General features: G+C 37.7%; 1 protein-coding gene across 2 annotated transcripts in view; it reads right to left on the bottom strand.

The window, feature by feature from the left end:
- Positions 1-20,314, bottom strand: part of TAFA1 (TAFA chemokine like family member 1) — a 505,381-nt gene that overhangs the window by 351,237 nt on the left and 133,830 nt on the right. The window lies entirely within an intron of this gene.

The raw sequence follows: 20,314 nt of genomic DNA, 5'->3' as shown, positions 1-20,314 counted from the left end.
TTTATAACATCCCATAAGTTTTAGTATTATATATTTTCATTTTTATTTCTCACAACGCATTGTGTAACATTAGCAGTTTTCTTACTTGACATCTTGACTATTTATGACTATGTTGTTTCATTTTCACCTACTTGTGGGTTTCCCCAATTTCCTTGTTATTTATTTCAAATTTTATCACCTTATGGTTGGAGAATAAACTTACTATTTTGATCCTTTTACATTTATCAAGACTGCTTTTATGGATTTACATATGGGTTATCCTGGGGAACGTACCACATGTACTTGGTAGAAGAATGGACATTCTATTGTTGGTTGGAGTGCTGTATAGATGCTTGTTAAATCTAGTTGGTTTATAGATTTTTTTTAAGTTTTCTATTTCTGTGTTATTCAATTCCTTATTAATAGGGTGGTATTTAAGACTGAAGTCTATCATTATTGAATTATCTATTTCTTCCTAGGAGTACATCAGCCTACTACCTTCTAGGCTTCATGATTTCTGATGAAAAATGATGTTAATCTTCTTGAGAAGGCTTGTGTATGATGAGTTTTTTTGTTTGTTTTGCTGCTTTCAAGATTTATTCTTTGTCTTTTGACAATTTGAACATATGTGTAGGTGTGCATCTCTTTTAGTTTATTCTCCTTGGAATTCAGGTTTTTAAATCAAATTTAAAACTATTTAGGTCATTATTTTTTCACATTTTCTGTTTCCCTTTTTCTTAATTCATTTATCTATATATTTGTACATGTGATGAGGTTCTCACAGATTGAGGCTCTGTTCATTTTTCTTCATTCTTTTTTAAGCTGCTTGGACTGGTTTATTTAAACTGACCTATATTCAATTTTTTTGTTCTCTCTTCTGCCAGACCAAAAATGTTGTTGCTCCTCCCTAGTGAATTTTTAATTTTACTTTTTGTACTTTTCGACTCAAGAACTTCTCTTTGTCTACTTTATACATGTCTCTTTATTGATAATTTGGTGAGATATTTCTCTCAAACTTTTCATAAATTCTTTAGACATAACTTTTATTAAACACTTTTAATGTAACTGCCTAAATGCTTTTAATAGCTTATTTACAGTCTTTGTCTATTAAGTCTGACATTTGTGCTTCCTCTGAGATCATTGCTATTGACTGGCTTTCTTCCAGGATATGGGACACACTTTCCTCGTTTTTTTGTAACCTGTCATTTTAAATATATAATCTGCCAATTCTCAAAAGCATGTCCTCCCTGACCCCATATTATTTTCCTATTGCCACTGAAACAAATTAGCACAAATTTAGTGGCTTAAAACTACACAAATTTATTATTTTACAATGTTGCAGGTCTAATGTCCAAAATGAGTCTCACAAGGCAAAATCCAAAGTGTTGGCAGGACAACATTCCTACCTGAGGCTCTGTGACTGAATCTGTTTTCTTTCTTTTAATGTTGTTCTAGTTGATAGACACTGCCTGCATTCTTTTACTGGCAGCCCTATCACGTCTTCAAAGTCATTAGCAGCTCTTTGAATCTTTGCCACATTTTATCCCTCTGGCAGGAACTCTTATTCCTCCAATTTCCATATTCAAAGAACCTTAAACTGGAAACTACATAATCCAGGATAATCTCTTCAAAACCAGCTGTTTCTCAATATGACCCAGAGATGAAACACAGTTTAAGACCTTCTCAGTTCATTTATGACATGAGCACAGCCCTGAACATGTGTGTTACTTCTGGGCTTTTATTGGAGTATTTAAAATATGCTGGAGCCTTTAAAATGTTCCTATGGACATCTTATTTCTCAGTTCTTCCTTTTAAGTTTTTTGGTCAGCCACTTGTATCGCTGCTTTAGGATTAAATCACCGAAGCTGATTGTCTTAACGATCAGCCTATCTGGGGATATGTTGTTTGCACAGACAAATCTACATCAGACTCTATAAAAGAAAGCCCTGAAAACTGTTTTTTGAAGGAGCTACTGGACAAGAAAAGTCATGAAAATACTCTGGGGATGGGGATGTTGAGAGAACCCAAACTGCTTTGGCCTATCCAGTGCCTCACAAACTGTTGTTTTTCACAAATAGCATAGTTGTGAGGTTATCGGTTCCCACAGCTACTATCTTTCTGGACAGAGAAATGGGAAGAAGAAAACTTAAGATGTCACAAAGCTTGCTTTGCTCACTGATAATCAGCTACTTTCTTTGAATAAGTGCTACTTAAATTACTAGAAGCCTTTATTTCCACATTTCTACACAAGCTGATTTAGAGATTTTTTGCAATTGTTATTGCTTTTACAGAGAAGCAGATTTTTAGAGGCACTTAGTCTGCCATTTTGGAAAGGCTTCCTGACAGGTCTTTCTTAATCTTCAAAATTTTCCTTTTCTGCAGCTCACATACTTTCTTATTACCAGGGAATCAAACCTTCTGACTCACCACTGAAGGCTTAATCTTTTGAGAATTTATCACAAATAGGAGTTGTTTTTCTCTACCTCACCACCATAATCTATTCTTCTAAAACCTAAAAACTAATTTTTCTCTTAAAATCTTCATATAAACCAAAAGAATGAGATATAGATTATGATCATTACAGCAGTTGGCATGCATCCAATAACTTGAAATCTTTCATGTCATGCTCTTGCCTCTGGTCATAAAATTTTGTATTTATTTTCTATTGTTGAGTAACAAATTACCCAAAAGTTACTGGCTTAAAGCAATGATTATCATGCATTAGCCATAAAAATCCTATCCATTAAACAGATGTTCAGAGCTATGTGATCAAGCAACTATTGGTCTGTGGTTTTTGTGGTAAAGAAAATTGGAACTGCTTGGTTGGGTGATTCCAGCTTGGATTCAGTTATGTTGCAGTCAGGTATTGACTGTGTTGAAGACTCACTTCCAAGGTGATTCAATTACAAGGCTAGTAGCTTTGTGATGAGTTTTATTCAGCAGCCTCCGTTCCACTACAAATGGGCAAAGAGTTGTTTGACTGTCATCATGGCATGATAGCCGGTATCCTCTGGAGTGAATGATCCACGAAAATAAGGAAGAAGCTCCAGTGCTTTTTATGACCGAGGTTTCGAAGTCACACATCACTACATTCGGCATATTCTGTTGGTCACTCAATGTCAACGCTGATTCAACATGGGAAGGGCACAGATTCTAGGAGACATGAATCATTAGAGGACATGACAGAAGCCCAGTGCTGTAACACCTGTTTTGCTTAAGACCTTGTACAAGATATAAAATGTTAAAAATATGACCCTTCCCTTAAGGAAGTACAGATCTGGGGCGCCTGGGTGGCTCAGTCAGTTAAGCATCTGACTTCGGCTCAGGTTATGATCTCACGGTCCATAAGTTTGAGCACCACGTCAGATTCTGTGCTCAAGTTCAGAGCCTGAAGCCTGCTTTGGATTCTGTGTCTCCCTATCTCTCTGCTGCTCCAACAATGGCACTCTGTCTCTCTTTCTCTCTGAAAAATAAATAAATGTTTTAAAAAAGGAAGTACAGAGCTAATGTAAAGAAAAAGATAGGCATTCCCGTTTCAATACTACTGCAAATAAGTGATGTTATAAATGAAATAAAGATTGCATATTCTTAGAATTAAGGTAGAGATTATATATATATTACATAATATATATATGCTTATTTTTGTTTTTTGTTGTTGTTGTTTTAAATGTATTTATTTATTTTGAGAGATACAAAAAAAGCTAATGTTTACATGCAACCCAAGGATAGGGGGAGAGAGGGAGAGAGGGAGAGAAAGGACCCCAAGCAGGCTCCATGCTGTCAGCGCAGCACCCCACCTAGGGCGATGAGGACCTGAGCCTAAACCAAGATCGACACTTAACTGACTCAACCACCCAGGCTGTCCAAATGTGCTTAACTGAATTGCTTAAGCAGCAGCAGATTTAGATCACTCGAACTAAGTTTTATAAAAAGATTTTCAACTTTGTGGTAGGTAAAATAATTTCAAAAATCATAAATAATTTTTAGCTGATCCTTTCATACCAAAATTTATTGGCCACTGCTATAATTGCCAGTAGGATTTGAAGAAAACCCTGGGTCTTCTGAATTTAATTCCTAACCTAGAATAGAGATTACCCAGATATCATGTACAAGCAATAGATAGATGGTTAGATAGATGGATAACTAGCAAGGAAATTGAATCAGAAATCAAAGACCTCCCAAAAAACAAAAGTCCAGGACCAGATGGCTTCACAGACAAATTCCAAACATTTAAAGAAGAGTTAATACCTATTCTTCTCAAAATGTTCCACAAAATAGAAAAGGAAGGAAAACTTCCAAACTCATTCTATGAAGCCAATATTACTCTGATACCAAAACCAGATAAAGACATTACAAAAGAGAATTACAAACAATATCCCTGATGAACATAGATGCAAAATACTTAACAAAGTACTAGCAAACTCAATCCCACAATACATTAAAAAAAGTCATTCACCACAATCAAGTGGGATTTATTCCTGGGATACAAGTGTGGTTCAATAGTCACCAATCAATTAATGTGATACATCATATAAATAAGGATTCAAAAACATCTGATCATTTCAACACACAGAAAAGCACTTGACAAAGTATACAATCCATTTGTGATAAAAATGCTCAACAAAGTCAGCTTAGAGTGAACAAAACTCAACATAATGAAAGCCACATATGAAAAACCCACAGCAAATGTCATCAAAAATGGAGAGCTTTTCCCACAAAGTCAGCAACAAGACAATGTCCACTCTCACTTTGACTCAACATATTCCTACAAGTCCTAACCACAGCAATTAGGCAACAAAAACAAATAAAAGGCATCCACATTGGTAAAAGTAACACACCATTTGCAGATGACATGGTATATTGTACATGAAACCTGAAATACCCCATCAAAAAACTACTAAAGCTGATAAACTCAGTAAAGTCACAAGACACAAAATCAATGGGCAGAAATCTGTTGCATTTCTATATACTAATGATGAAACAGCAAGGGAAATTAAGGAAATACTCTGATTTACAACTGAAGCAAAAATTACAAGATCCCTAGGAATAAACTTAACCAAAGAGGTGAAAGATTATATAACAATGGTGAAAGAAACTGAAGATGACATGAAGAAATGTAAAGACACATCACACCCATGGAATGGAAGAACTAGTCTTGTTAAAATGTCTACACTACCCAAAGCAATCAACGGATTCAATTCAATTTCTATCAAAATACCAACATCATTTTTCACAGAACTATAACAAACAATCCTAAAATTTGTATGGAAACACACAAGGCTCCAAATAGCAAAGCAATCTTGAAATAGAAAAGCAAAGCCAGAAGCATCACAATTCCATACTTCAAGTTATATTACAAAGCTGTAGTAATCAAAACAGTACAGTACCAGTACCACAACAGACACATAGATCAGTGGAACAGAATAGAAAGCCTAGAAATAAACTCCCAATTATATGGTCAATTAACCTTCAACAAAGGAGGAAAGAATAAGCAATGGGATAAAAACAGTCTCTTCAACAAATGGTGTTGGGGAAACTGGGCAGCTACATGCAAAAGAAACTGGACCATGAAACTGGACCACATTTACCATACACAAAAATAGACTCTAGATGAGCTAAAGACCTCAGTGTGAGACCTGAAACCATAAAAATCCTAGAAGGAAGCATAATCAACTCTTTCTGCATAGGTCTCCTCACACAAGGGAAATAAAAATAAGCTATTGGGACTACACCAAAAAAAAAAAATTTTTGCTTATTGAAGGAATCAATCAATAAAACTAAATNACCACATTTACCATACACAAAAATAGACTCTAGATGAGCTAAAGACCTCAGTGTGAGACCTGAAACCATAAAAATCCTAGAAGGAAGCATAATCAACTCTTTCTGCATAGGTCTCCTCACACAAGGGAAATAAAAATAAGCTATTGGGACTACACCAAAAAAAAAATTTTTTGCTTATTGAAGGAATCAATCAATAAAACTAAACGGCAACCTACTGAATGGGAAAAGATATTTGCAAATGACATATCCATTAAAGGGTGAATATCCAAAACATATAAAGATCTTAGACATCTCAATGCCCCAAAAGCAAATAATCCAATTTTAAAAAATGGGCAAAGACATGAACATTTATCCAAAGAAGACATCCAAATGACCAACAGACAGATGAAAAGATGCTCAGAGTCACGCATCACCAGGGAAATATAAATCAAAACTACAATGAATTGTCACCTCACACCTGTCAAAATGGCTAAAACCCAAAACACATATGTATATATGTATACATATATATATAGTGGAATGTTATTCAGTCATAAAAAGGAATGAAATTTTGCTATTTGCGAGACACAGAGGGAGCTGGAGAGTACAATGCTAAGCAATTCAAGTCAGTCAGAAAGACAAATGCCATATGATTTCATTCATATGTGGAATTTAAGAAACAAATGAGCAAAGAGAGGAAAAGACAAGAATCCCAAGCTATCTCCATGCTGTCAGTGCAGAGCACTGACACTGGGCTTCATCTCACAAACCTGGAGACCATGACCTGAGCCTAAATCAAGAGTTGGACATTCAAGTGACTGGACAACCCAGGCGCCCCCCAAGCAACAGACTTTTAACTACAGAGAACAAACTAATGGTTATCAGAGGGGAGATGGGTTAAATAGGTGATGGGGATTAAGGAAGGCACTTGTGATGAGCACTGGGTGATATATGGAAGTGTCACAACACTATATTGCACACCTAACACTGATACAACACTCAATGCTAACTATATGTGAATTAAAATAAAAACTTAAGAAATAAAATGTTTGAAAGAAACATTTTTAATAAATGTAATTAAAAGTTTTTCCAGAAATATAAAATTGGATAGTTTTTAACTATTTGTCTTAAAAGTTGGCAAATATATTAATATACAACAGAGAATGCATATGTGGTTTACTACGTTATGTGCTCAATATTCTGAAACTTCAGGGAATGACTTGCTCTAACGTTAAATCTGTTCATGGGCACACATTTATTCATCGAATTTTGAGATATAAGAATCTATAGTTACAATAAATGCCACCAGGCTAGGAAGAAAAAAAACTAAAACAAGGTATAGTGATTCATGTTGAACTTAAATCAAATTTGTGTTGTATTTAAGGAGAAATAAAATTAGGGGGAAAATGAAAGAACCAACAAGTAGACAAAAATTTCCAAATTTAAAAAAAAGTCATCAATATTCCCTGAAATTCAAAAATTTGCAGTCAAAAATCTAAATAACAAACAGAGGACTCTGTCCACTGACCCAGGACATGGAAAGTGACCTTTAGATCTATCTTCAACTTTGACTTAACAGTTTCTTTAGAAAAACTTACATGGATTCTCCGTTGGTATTAAGCTTTATCCTGGCAATATTTTAGACTTCTGGAGTTTTGATTAAGTATCTCAGTCTATGTGAGGTATTCTTTGGTGGAGTGGTTGTCAAAAATCTTGTAGGGTGAGAATTCTAAAGCACTGCTGTTAATAAGAGAGATTCCCCGGGGATCCTACTTCAAGAGTTTGATTGGGTGAAGGCCTCAAGTTTGCATTTTAACTTCTACCAGGTGATTTTGAAACAGTCACCAAAGACCACACAAGGAACATGGTACATTTTGACTCAGTAGACCGGAGTACATGTCCCAACCACAGCACTAAATAGCCATGTGACCTTGAATAGTTCCCTTAACATTCCTAGGACCCCTGAGAATCATGGTTAAAATTCTAGTCTTATGCTGGGTAGCACTGAAAATAAAAATGGCAGCATTAATGAAAGTCTTTCTAACCTGTAAAGCCTCTGCAAATGATATTAAGAATATTCTTACTGCTGAGGCATCTGCCAGAGGTGGCTAGTTTACATCCTTGATCTTATTTATCATTCAGAAGATATTTACTGCATGTCTGCTCTGCGTAAGGCTTCATGGCGGATATACTTCCGCCTGGCCTTTACACAAGCCTATAACGGGATTTCAGGACTCACAAATGGGCAATTAAACCACCAGCCTCTTCCTGAGAGTTCTGCCCTCCCTTTGATACACAGAACTTTCCTCTGATGATTAAATTGGCACCTCTGTATAAAAATGTTCCCTTCTTATCCTCTGGGGAGGGTGCTTTCTCCCGTTATGAGCTTCACAAGGGAGGAGTGTGGCAGGCTTTGCTGTATATTGCAAATTGTTAATTTTTAATATGAGGAGTCAGATTGTGCTGGCGTTCTTTATGTTACTGATTGTGCTGCTAGTCTCTCACCTACTATGTGATGCATCCCTTTAGCTGCTACAGGAAGGTGGCTCTTCGCTGCAAGAGGTCTCAAGATGCCAAGTTATTCCAGGACTATTGAAATAAGGAGACACAGGATCTAACTCTGTTCACTATAAAGGACAGATCAGACAAAACTTCAAAGGAATAATAAGCCATCTGGTTTTCTTCCTCATCTGTCAGCCAGTGTCCTAACAGGAAGGGCAAAACACCACCAAAGATGGTGGTAGAGGTGGCTCAGGAAAGGAGAAACTCAGAAATGCAGATGGATTCAACAGCTACTCTGCTTAAAAATCCTTAGGTGTCACTAATCACAGGCTAGCAAATCCTTGTCCCTGGCAAGTAAGACTTTCACAGTCAAGTTCCAATCCACCTGTCTAGTCTCTGAGCTTGAATTGCAGTGGATTTCTGGAATGCATTATGGTCTTTCACCTCTACACTTGTGTTTTTCCCTCCTTCATCTGGCATTGCTGCTTCACTGGTCTCCAGTATTCCATCTCCTCCAAACAACTCAAGTTCAGGCTGGACTTCTCACGCTGCTGCAGACAGAAGGGACTAGTCCTTCTTTGGTCTTTTATGATCACTTTACCATGCGACTGTTTCTCCTTTTGAAGCACCTGTAACCTTGTTTGACTCATTACTGTTTAATTCACATTTTCAAATATTTACTGAGTATATACTATGTACCAGGTACTGTACTAGATGCAGGGGATATAGTAGTGAGCAAAATGAAGCCACAAGCACCACCACCACCACCCCCCACGAGTGCACACACACACACACACTCTTTCCTGGGAAATTCCTGCGGAATAAACAGACCTTATTTTAATACTAAAATGTACTATAGGATGCCAGTCAGGAATCGGCTTTGCATAACAGATGGCAGGTAATTTGAGAGTAGAGGACACATCTTCTTTACCTTTTGCATCTTTAGAACAGAGACATGTACCTGGCATAGAACAGATGCTCTTGAATAAATAAAATAATCTAAGCTTATCTTTTTATCTACATCCATGCACTTTATATTCAAAAGCTTAGTTGGCCAAATTGTACAATTATTTATTCTGAAACAGCTTAAGACCAAAGTGTTAACCTAAGAAGTCTTTTTCTAAATATAGGAATTTAGACAGGCTTGGAGGGGACAGAATCTGCATGTGGGAGTCTCACTGTTGCTGGTAAGGAAGTTTTGCTAATAGCAGAAAGGGTGTTGGTGGTTTGCACTTTATGCCAGGGAGCTTGCTGCAAATTCACCAGTGTTTTCTACTGTTAGCATTGTTGGTTGATTCAGAGAGTCAAAAGGGAGAATGTGAAATTCTAAAATTCCAACAGTTGATGGTTCTCCATGTACAAAATAGTGAAACTTCTGGGATTGCATCTATTTTCAAATTCTCTCTTAGGCTGCTGCACTGTGGCCTGGACTGAATCCTTTTCACCACCCATCATAGACAATTCTACGAAGAGTTTGTGTATGACCAACTACTCTTCACTTATTCATAGTATGGAAGGAAAGGGAACCATATACTTCAAAATAGTGGCACATGTAGAGCAGTATTTAAAAACCTGACTGCAAAGACATTATATGGAGTCTGGAGAACACAATAGATTCCCAAAATGATACACCTCAAAGAATCTACAAAGGCCTTTATGATCATTCACTATGCATTGGTGTGGGGGAGAGGAGTTAATCTGTTTTACTTCAGATGGGTGGGAAAAGTAAAATCACAGGAGAAATATAGACAATCTGCAAAGGGGATAATTCTATGTGAACATTTAAGAGCCAACCATAAGCACTAGATATTAATTTCCCCCTGTAGACACTTCTTACACCACAATCACTCACTCACACACACACACACACACACACACACAGACTGCAAAAAGAATGGATGTGGTAGATGAGATCATGAGGTGAAAAACTAAGTAAGAACAAAAACAAATGGAAAGGGCAAACAATGTAATGAAAAAGAAGAAATTCTACAAAAAGGAGAATTGATTGAGTTGACAAAAAATTGGAAATGTTCTACATGATATACCCAGGGCAATTACCCAAGGCAGGACAAAGGGATCTATTCAAAACTTGCCTGATGGCATGTCCATGATGAAGTGTCAACATTTCAAGGAACAACTTAAGTTACAATGCCTTAAAGGCCCTTGCCAGAATTCCACTTGAATATCTATAAACTCTGTAAGAGTTCACATACATTTAACGATGTATTTTACAATTCTGTTTGAAAAAAAATGCCACTGAGAAGCAGGACTTCCCATGACAAGTTTCTACGCAGAGTGAATTTTTATGGCCAAATTAAAAACCCTGGAAAATAGGGATTGTACTGGAAGTGCTGACTCAGCAGTAAATTGCAGCAAGGCAATGGGATACTAATTTAATGATGCTAGAGCTGAAATGCATCATTCCTGAGATTAGCATATCTGCTAAAAAATAAAAAAGAAGAATGATCAGCAACCCAGCTAAAGCATTTCACCAGTGGTCAGCAGAAAGGAGATATCTGCATAAATGCAAGATTGGGAGATAAGGTCAGGAGATTTAAAAGGGATTATACAGTTTATAGATCTAAGAGTTTGAGCTATGAAACTCCAGAATGCATTCAGACTCCTTATGCCTAAATTGTTCCAGAAGGATGTTCTTTAGTACAGTCCCTGGCAGATTTAGACACTGCTCAAATGGTCATTCCCATCTTTCTAGTAGATCTTCCCATTTACTGGCAAGAATGAAGGCTCTTGAATCAGTTCATCTATCAGAAATTTATTTAGCATCCACCCTATAATAGGAACTTGGAATACCCTGAGCTTCAAGATCCAGCTTCAGTCCTCAAGAACGTCAACATTTACAAGTCAAGTACAGTCAGCACAGCAAGTAATTTCAGCCCAGAGTCAGTTATGCTAGAAAGAAGTCAGTCAGTCGAGAGGACTATGGGAATACAGAAATGAGATACTTTACCCAGGTGGGAGAGATCAATGAAATGAAGTGTTTTCAGCCTCACCTTAAGGATCTTAAGTTTGACTCAGCCTTTAGCCCACTTTTTCTAGAATAATTCACACATTCAAAGGACAGCATCAATTTCAGACATTAAAACCACTTTAATGCCTATAGGGAAGAACCTCCTGATGAAGTGGAGAGAGTAGGCTTGGTCTTAGAATCAGATCTAGGCCTCAAGCTGGGTCTCTATTTGCTAGTTGAAAGGTTTTCTGCAAGCTGCTTCTTCAGTTCCTATGAAATAGGAATAATATTATCAACTTAAATGAACTCTGAGATTTGAAGGAGATAATATATGTAATGCACCTGATGGAGAGCACCAAAAATGGATGCAATAGAAGGGTAGCTGCAATATTTCTTCTGCTGTTGTAGCTGCCATGCTTACCAATATTATTAAGATTTAAGTATAGTTTTTCAAGTTGAAGTCAACAAGCACAAAATTTTCATGGCTCTACATCTATTCCTAAATTTCTTAATGGATTACTGAAGGATCCTGTTCATCAAAATAGTATGGGGCAGATCTAATAAACTTTTTACTGATGAAAATATTTATATAGTAGTCACTAGCCATATGTGACTATTCAATGCTTGGTATTCGCCTCATGTGAAGAATTGGATTTTAATGATTTCACTTTAATTAAATATTTAAATAACCATCCTATGGTCTGCATGTTTATCCAAAGATGATGTTAGCGGGAGGTGTGCACCTTTGAAAGGTGCTGAAGTCAGGAGAGTGGAGCCCTAGGAAGTAGGATTAGTGCCTTATAAAAGAGGCTCCAGAGAGATTCCCTAGCCCCCTTCTGCTATGTGAAGTCACAGTACGTCTGTGACCCCAAAGAGGGCCCTCACCTGACCACACATGTGCTCTGATCTGAGACTTCGAGCCTCCAGAAGTATGAGAAGCATTTATCTGTTATTGCTCAGGCACTGAGTCTGGTATTCTGGCATAGCAGCCCAAACAGACTAACACAAACCATGTGTGTGGCTAGTGCCTCCTGGATTTGACTTCCTAATTCTGGGGCAATTGTTAAACAAAATCACTAGGATTTCACTGTAGGCTCTGTTAATCAGGAACCATGATAAGAATTTGCATTGATATGAAATTAACAGAAGATTCTTAAGAATGCAGATATTGAGAACCACAGCTCTATTCCTCTGTGTGGTTTTGATTTTATGTCTATGTGTTTGTAGAAGGGCTTCGTGATATTAATTAAATAAAATATATTTTCTTGAAGAGTATGTCTGTGCTCTACAAGTTGAACAGAGCCTAAGTGTAGGGTCTGTTTCCTATTTTACAGAAATGTTGGTATTTTAAAAACATTTTCTATTTATTTATTTTGAGAGAGATGAGAGAGAGACAAAAAGGGGGGGGGTGCAGAGAAAGAGAGGGAGAGAGAGAAGCCCAAGCAGCCTTCACAAGTGCAGAGCCTGACGAGGGGATCAAACTCATGAACCATGAGATTATGAGCAGAGCAGAAATCAAGAGCTGGAGGTTTAACCAACTGAGTTCCCCAGGCACCTGAGAAATTTTGGTATTTTGTAACCAAGTAAGACATACACAACAATTAAGAAAGAAAAGTTATTTTTAAAGGAGGTGAAAAAGTAATTTATACAAAAATGGTTATGAGTGGAGGGTCTGTCTTGTGGAGTTATCAGGGAAGCCATCAAAAGGAAACAAGTATGAAAACAGAAACTACAAAGGTTGGTTGGAATGGAAATTTGTCCACAACTGATAAACCACTAAGAGTCTTAATTTTCTCATCTAATAGAAGGGGGATATGAAATAATTAATATTAATTGAGCACTTACTTTATGCTGAGACACTTTACCTGTACCACATTATTTAATTTTCCTCACAACGTTACAAGCAGCTTCTACTATCACTCTCCATTTCACATCTGAGGGAAGTGAGTTAAGTTAGTTTCTCAAGATCATGGAACTTGACTGGTAAGTGGTATCAATGTAGGCCAGACAAAATGGTAGATCCAGAGGCCAAAGGAAGCCATTAAATCTTAAATGGGCTAAATTGAAATACTCATTTAATATTCCTTATTGAAGTTCTATTTAAAACATACAAAAATGATGGAAATTACACTGTCAGCAATAAAGATAACAGGTCTCACTTAGTGGCCACTTACTATTGCCAGGTATTCTGCTAGGATCCCTCAGTTCCCCCTGACAATCCTTCAAAATAGGCAATCCCCGCTGAAACATGAGGGCATCAGGAAGATGAGCAAGCATGTCCCTCGAGAGCCATGGGTAAGAATCATGTCAAGTGAAGAGAATTTTTTTCTCTTTAGTATCCAAATATACTCTTTAATTTGGGTCACCGGTATAGAAAAGTATCCAACGGTGATGAGAAACATGCAATACTCATTTAATAAGTTGACATTAGGGTCTAGTTCAAGCTTTTGCACGGAAATAACAAATTTTATTGATTCCTTAAACATGGACGTTGTGCCTTTCGATGGAGAATTTGGGAATTTCAAGATATGTCAGCATCTGCTTGAAGTTTTCCATTGTAACATATTAAGGAATTCCCCTCACCCCCCCATACACTCCCCGTTACAAAAAACTGGGACCAGATCTATAAAGATTACAAGTAAAAAGTTGTTTTCTTTGCTATACAAATACAAATGTTTATCCCAAAGTATTGTTTATATAAGAAAAAACAATTATACCAAGATACTAATATACCTGAGGATTGATTTCTTTATCTCAACAATCTTTTGAACACTAGACAAGGTTCTCTATTATGCATAGATTTTCAAGCAGAGTATATAGTGTTTAATTAGAAACACATGCAGGACTCTTTGACAATGACCAATGTTAAATGTATTTTAACAATTATAATTGCTCTATCACCCGTATCTCCCAGATCTATTTTTAGTACAAGGCAAAGTTGAAACGTTCATTGTAATTTTGCTGTCCCCTCAAATAACTACAAATAACTATTCAGTCTTCTAGGTTTGTAACCGGAAGGTCAAACTACAAAAAATACATAGGAAAAAAAATTATGATTCTACACACCATCATACAACCCAGAGATCATCTACTTGTTTATTGGCAAATCATTTAAATTTATGTAGCAGCTCCTATTTCTTGAGATGAGCTGTTCAGAATACTGAATTGAGAAAAAATTTGAGATTGGCTTCCTGGAGAAAAAGGTACAGGGACGAACTAGTAATGTGTGCCATAATGAAAGAGACAGAAGCGATGGTAGAATTCACCTGCAACCAATTTTGTTCACACATCTACTTTAGTAATACTGGGTCTACATGGTTTTGTCCTCTACCCAAGATTTTGCGACAAGTATACAATCTAGAAGATGCTTATCTGTTAACTCCCACGTCACCTATCTGCCCACTGTATCAACCTGGAGCCATACTATGCATTTTTCCCCTCCCAAACCAACAATACTTACTTAAAATCCAACTAAACACACTGAAAAAGGCAGATCAATACATAGACAAGAGCAGTTCTTCAGAAGATTACACAGAAAGAAAAAATAAATTGCTATGCCCTTGAAAGAAAAGCTACGTTTATTTAAGTTAATAAAGCTTTATTTGTTCTCCAGCTGTTAAGTTTATAGAAATTAAAAGTCTTGACTATTTGTCTTTTGCCAACATGAATTTAAAAGTGGCTTTAAAAAAATCTCATTAACATTGTACTTTTTTTTTTTCTGTCCCAAGCTGATTCAATACAAAACAGATTACCTCCTGTCTGTGCCACTAAAGTGCACATAAATATTTTACAAACCAATTTATCTAAAAATTTTGTCATTCCTCATTCTGAGTCTGGACAGAGAGCTCACTATAAAGCACTTTAGGTTTTCCAGATAACATAATCATTCAGGCAAGAGTATATTATATTTCCTTTTTCTGATTCTTGCCTGGGCTCCAAATATTCCTCTTGGAATATTCCTCTTGGCGTGTTTTCAGAATTTCGCTATGGCAGATAGGTACATACACAGTTAATGGGACTCTCAGAGAATGACCAGAAAATGCTTAAATGAAGTAATTTAATAGTCAGAATATTGATAGCATCCACACTTTTGAGCCATAGGGAAAGAAGAAAATAAACTTAGCTTTTACTGATTCAGGTGGGAAAAATAATAGTGCTAATGTGAAAAGACTGATCTAGTTAACCAAGAAACACATGCCGACAAGAGTGGAGGAACCTTCAGTACCCCAGTTATGAAAACAAAGTTAATGGCTCTATCTTCAGGTACTTTATCAATCAAAAATAATGTGAGATATCTGTTGCCTCTAGATCAGTACTGATCGTATGAGAATCACCCAGTAATTGTGTGTTGAATGACTAGGTGATTGAACAACAACAACAAAACCTATTTCCCAGGGCTTGGGATTTCTCCCTTCTGTCACCATCTGGCTTGGCTGACTTCTAAAGATGCAGGTATTCCCCCATTCCAGCTGCAGGAATCTCTCCTGGCCTCTCTACACGCACAATGCCCTGAACTGCTACAAAATACAACAAGTTTCGACATACATTTAAGATATATGAAATCACAGTGCTTAATCTGCAAAATAAATAGATAAATAAAAGGTGTGTAAGTGAAAAAGAAAAAGGGAAAAAAAGAATTTGATTACAATTTCTGAAGGTCCTCTCCAATTTACGCCATCTCATCTCAGATTAGCTATCCAGGCTTAAATGCTGTATTTTTTAGATGCAAGCCCAAGACTTCATCTGATACTGAATGGAACGAACAGTAAAGCAACTCTACTAACCCTCAAAACTTGGCTGGGTGGGACTTTTTGATTTATGAGCCCTCATACCCATCTCCAACTGGCATTACATAGGGCCACAATGTATCTAATATCCATGTCATCAAAATTCACTGAAGATACATACACATCATTTTTATGAGCTATTGATACAATCTGTATGTTACAAGTTGGATTTGAAATCAACCCTAGCAGAAGATGCCAGGCCACTGTACTGTACATGTTACACGTTCAAGGACAGCACAGTTAGCAACGAAAAGGAGGGACTCCCAAGGAATGCTGGGAGAACCTCCACTTGGACCAGGCAGTAGAGTAAGCAGGCGCTTCTGGACAGGCCAGGCTACAGAGCAACTTCAGGGGGACACATGCCGGTATACAGGATTCGCTGAAATCTGAAGGCTATTTCCTATCAATCTTGGGCTGTCAGGAGGATAAAGATCCAGCAAAGCTGTTTGCCTGGGGTTTCGATATTCAGGTTGCTCTTCAGGGTAGATTTTGTAAAGGGATTGGGGGAAGCCTCATCACAGATTTTAATTTCAGCTGAGTCTTACTGAAAGGTATTGATTGATCCCTGGAACTTGTTAAGTCTAAGGTGCAGAGAATGGCTCTGATTTCACTGTGAAGAGATTCAATGTGAAACCCACCTGGCCCTCACAGTGGCTCTTGGTGCACCAGAAAACACGAGACAATTTTTCATGATCTTAACCTGCTACTTTCAAACCAAGGAGGTTTTTTGTTAGTCAGGAAACCAAAGGTAATATCTGGCTATCCACCTAGCAGTGGCTGATGCTAAAGACAGTTCTAAAATGAAATCTGCAGCCAGAAATATTTGGAGATAAACTAAAGATGCCAGCCCTATTTAGAAATGACTAAAGAGAGCATATAGGATTTTTTATTATCTTGGTTAAATAAATAGGAAACATAAAACCTGGGAGATGAGACCATAGGATTTCTTTGTCCTTTCTATTGATTGGAAAAAAAGGTCCTTAAGGACTCCAAACTATTTAAAAATAAACAAACTGTATTTTTCTCCTTTTTGTTAGTGTGCTTTCCAAGCAAGACCTTTTCCCTCCGCTCTACACTGGTGGCAGAAATTAGTTTCCAGTTAAAAAAAAAAAAAGGTTATTTATCAGATGTTCTTAATACAGTGGTGATCATTTTTATTGCGGTTATTTTTAAGACCTCCTGCCAATGCTCTACTTTCTCACTGAAGATCATGGACCTAGCAAAGTTTCCTACCTGCCACTGAATATATTGACCTCAGAATGAGTTTCGACGTGATACTCCAGAACATGTTTTAAAGCACAAAAGCAGCACACAAAAATAGAAACAAGCTAACATAGATAAATGTCATGAACAAACACCAGCTTTCCCAGGCCCCTGCTGGATGTGCATTGAATATATGTTTTTCATACCATACTGATAGTTTCTGAGATAAAGTTGAATTAAAATGCAAAGACTAGGCTAAGATAACCCTACCCTGAAAAAGGAAAGGTAGTTAATATTGCAAAAAAGAATCTGAGAACATTTCCCTCAGGGTTTATAAAGTCAGAAAAGAACAGTGGTTAAATGGTGACAGAATTGGTATATATGAATTCTAACTCATCTCCCTCATTTATTAGCTAAAAATAGGTATAAACCTCCAGGAAATAATTTCAGTGTGCCTCAGGTTTCATCTATAAAATGGGAATGTCAGCATCTAGCTCAAGGTGAGGGAGGATGTAAATTAAAGCTAGCTCTGGATTTCCTGTTTCCCTGGCACATAATCCATATTCAGAAGATTATAACTTATTTTTCTAGAAATGAATATGAGGATAATGCTGATCATTTCACAGCTTATTCGTTGTCAATCATCCTCGCTAAAAATGCAGGTTACTGAACGGTTTCCTATTTTGGACACAATACAGATAAAACAGGTTAGCATGAATGAATCACTTCAGTGCACGGCAGACATTTTAATAAGCAATGTTTAAGCATTTTCTCATTAGTCCGCACAACAACCATATTATCCATCTTGCAGATGAAGAAACTGAGGCCCAGAAAGTCATAGAATTTACCTGAAGCCTGACACTTGAAGCAAAGCCAGAGGAAAATAAACAAGCAAGCAAAAAAGCAACTCTGATTTCAAATCCAACGATTATGACCACTAAGAGAACACTGTTCATAAATTCAGACTGCATGCCTACCTTTGTATCTTCATCGTCATTTCCCAGAGACTCTGGTTACAAAGAGGAAGCCGCAAAGTCAAAACCTCAAAGATACAACGGCTGCTGGCCTAACGGTCTCAGCCATCCTCCAGACTTTATCCTAGGATCCCAGATGCTCTTCTCTGATTCTGTGTTAGAAACACGAGGCCAGTGCTGGTGCTTTATTTACCCTATCCTCATCTATTAGCTTACTGTGCCACAGATCTTAACAGATCTTACTTAGCTCCTTCAAAAGCACTCACTGTCAGAAATGGTATCCTGGAGGAGAAAGCAGGCTGCTTGACCCTGGGGTTTAGACCAAAACCTAATAATAACCTAATTATTGCAACCACCTGCCTGCCCTCCCGTTTGTGTTCCTGACTGCTGCCAGGTGCTAAGCTGGCATGCTTGGATCAATTAGTAATTGTAACTGACGCTGATTGCAATTAATTATATAGCTTTAAGCTGTTCAAGCTTAATACCCCCAAAATGACTTCATGAACCTGGGATATAGTGGAGTGTTGCAAATAAAGAAAATTAACTATGAATAAGCTTTCTGTAAGTGCTTTCTTCAGGTGTGGATCATGCGTAATCCTCATACGTCATGTGCATGGCCAACTTGTCCTATTTACCCGTTATTAATGAAATGATTTGTTAGTTTCCAACTTGGGGTCCAAGACTGATAAGTGCGGCTATTCCTTTCACAGACCACGAGGGAGGTGACTACTCACTTGGGCCTCGCTGTGATGGTCTTCAGTGAGGTACAGGACAGTGCAGGAGATTACGGACTATGGGACTGAAGGGATTGAGGTTTTAGTTCTGGCTCAACCCTTAAGTAACAGGATAAGTGATCCGGTCTACCCTCACTTCCTCATCTGTAAAATAGGGATAATATCACGCTGGAGAAAATAGGCAAAACAGAGTATACAAACTGATTGACGTGCTGTATGGCATAAAGTGATGCTTGATAAATACTAATGTGCCACCGCTGTCTGCTAACCTTTGCAAAGTTCAGGAGATGGGCAAACCTAGTGGGGCTCGGTCACAGGGATAGCTCCCCCACTGATCAGGAAATATGTACAGTGTGATATGGTTGTGTCTGTGGTCCATGGGCTCTTGTCATGGACTATACCTAATAAGGTGTGTCTTCAGGAAACAGTAACGTAACTTCTTCAAATCTCATTTTCCACATCTTAAAGAGAAACGTTACCTATTTCATACGGTTGCTTCAATGACTAAATGCAATAGGGCATGGCCCTGATATGCATAAACATTGGCGAGACATGCTAACATTTATTCATGGCTGAATAATTTACCCGAGTTAGAATTTATATTTTTTTCTCTTGGCATTTTCCCCTATCTTCATTCCACAATGGTCGGCAAGCCCTTCCATCCTTTTTGCTTCAGGAATCTTGGTAAGGCTGAAAGTATCAATCCCACTAAGTGTCCCAAGTGCATTGGAGCAACAGCACTAGGAGAATGGATGTGGGCGGGGGCAGGTGAGGGCTGGGGAGAAGTTTCATGAGAATGGCAAAAGTTCTAGAAGAGACAGGAGAACCACCAGACCAGGAATGTGAAAGGATGTCTGTAAGTCTCCAGAGCAGGGAAATCTACACGTGTTCTCTGGCAAAGCCTAGAATAGTAGTGAGAACATTGGGGAGATAGCTATATGCTCCCCTGAGAAAGATGAACTGAGAACATTATGGTTTCCAGCCTAAGCATGAGTCCTCACGTGAGTACGAAAGAAGAAAAGCATGAGCTTTGAAGAAATGGCATGAGTTTGGGTAAGAGGATGGGAAGATCGTTAGCTACAATCATAACAGGCTAATGAGGTCCCCTTTGGCAACAACTTACCTAGATTTTACTATAATCCAGAAGCAAAAGAAGGGCCCAGTAAAGATTATAGGGTAGGAAATGGCTGAATACTATTAAATCTATTTCCCTTTCTCGAACACACAGAGAAACTACCTTTAGCAGCCTTCCATGTGGTTAAGGTGGGTCCCTGCAGCTGAATCTAGCCAATGGCAAATGAGGAGACAGGATATACACAAGTCCCAGGCCTCTAAAACCCTTCAGGTGATGCGTCATATTCTTTGCTCATTAGCTGACTCCATGCATAGGATGCAGTTAGAGAA

This window comes from Crocuta crocuta, unplaced genomic scaffold, assembly GCF_008692635.1.
Source record: "Crocuta crocuta isolate KB4526 unplaced genomic scaffold, BGI_CrCroc_1.0 scaffold126, whole genome shotgun sequence".
NCBI classification, from domain to species: Eukaryota; Metazoa; Chordata; class Mammalia; order Carnivora; family Hyaenidae; genus Crocuta; species Crocuta crocuta.
This window is presented reverse-complemented; position numbering and strand designations above follow the sequence as displayed.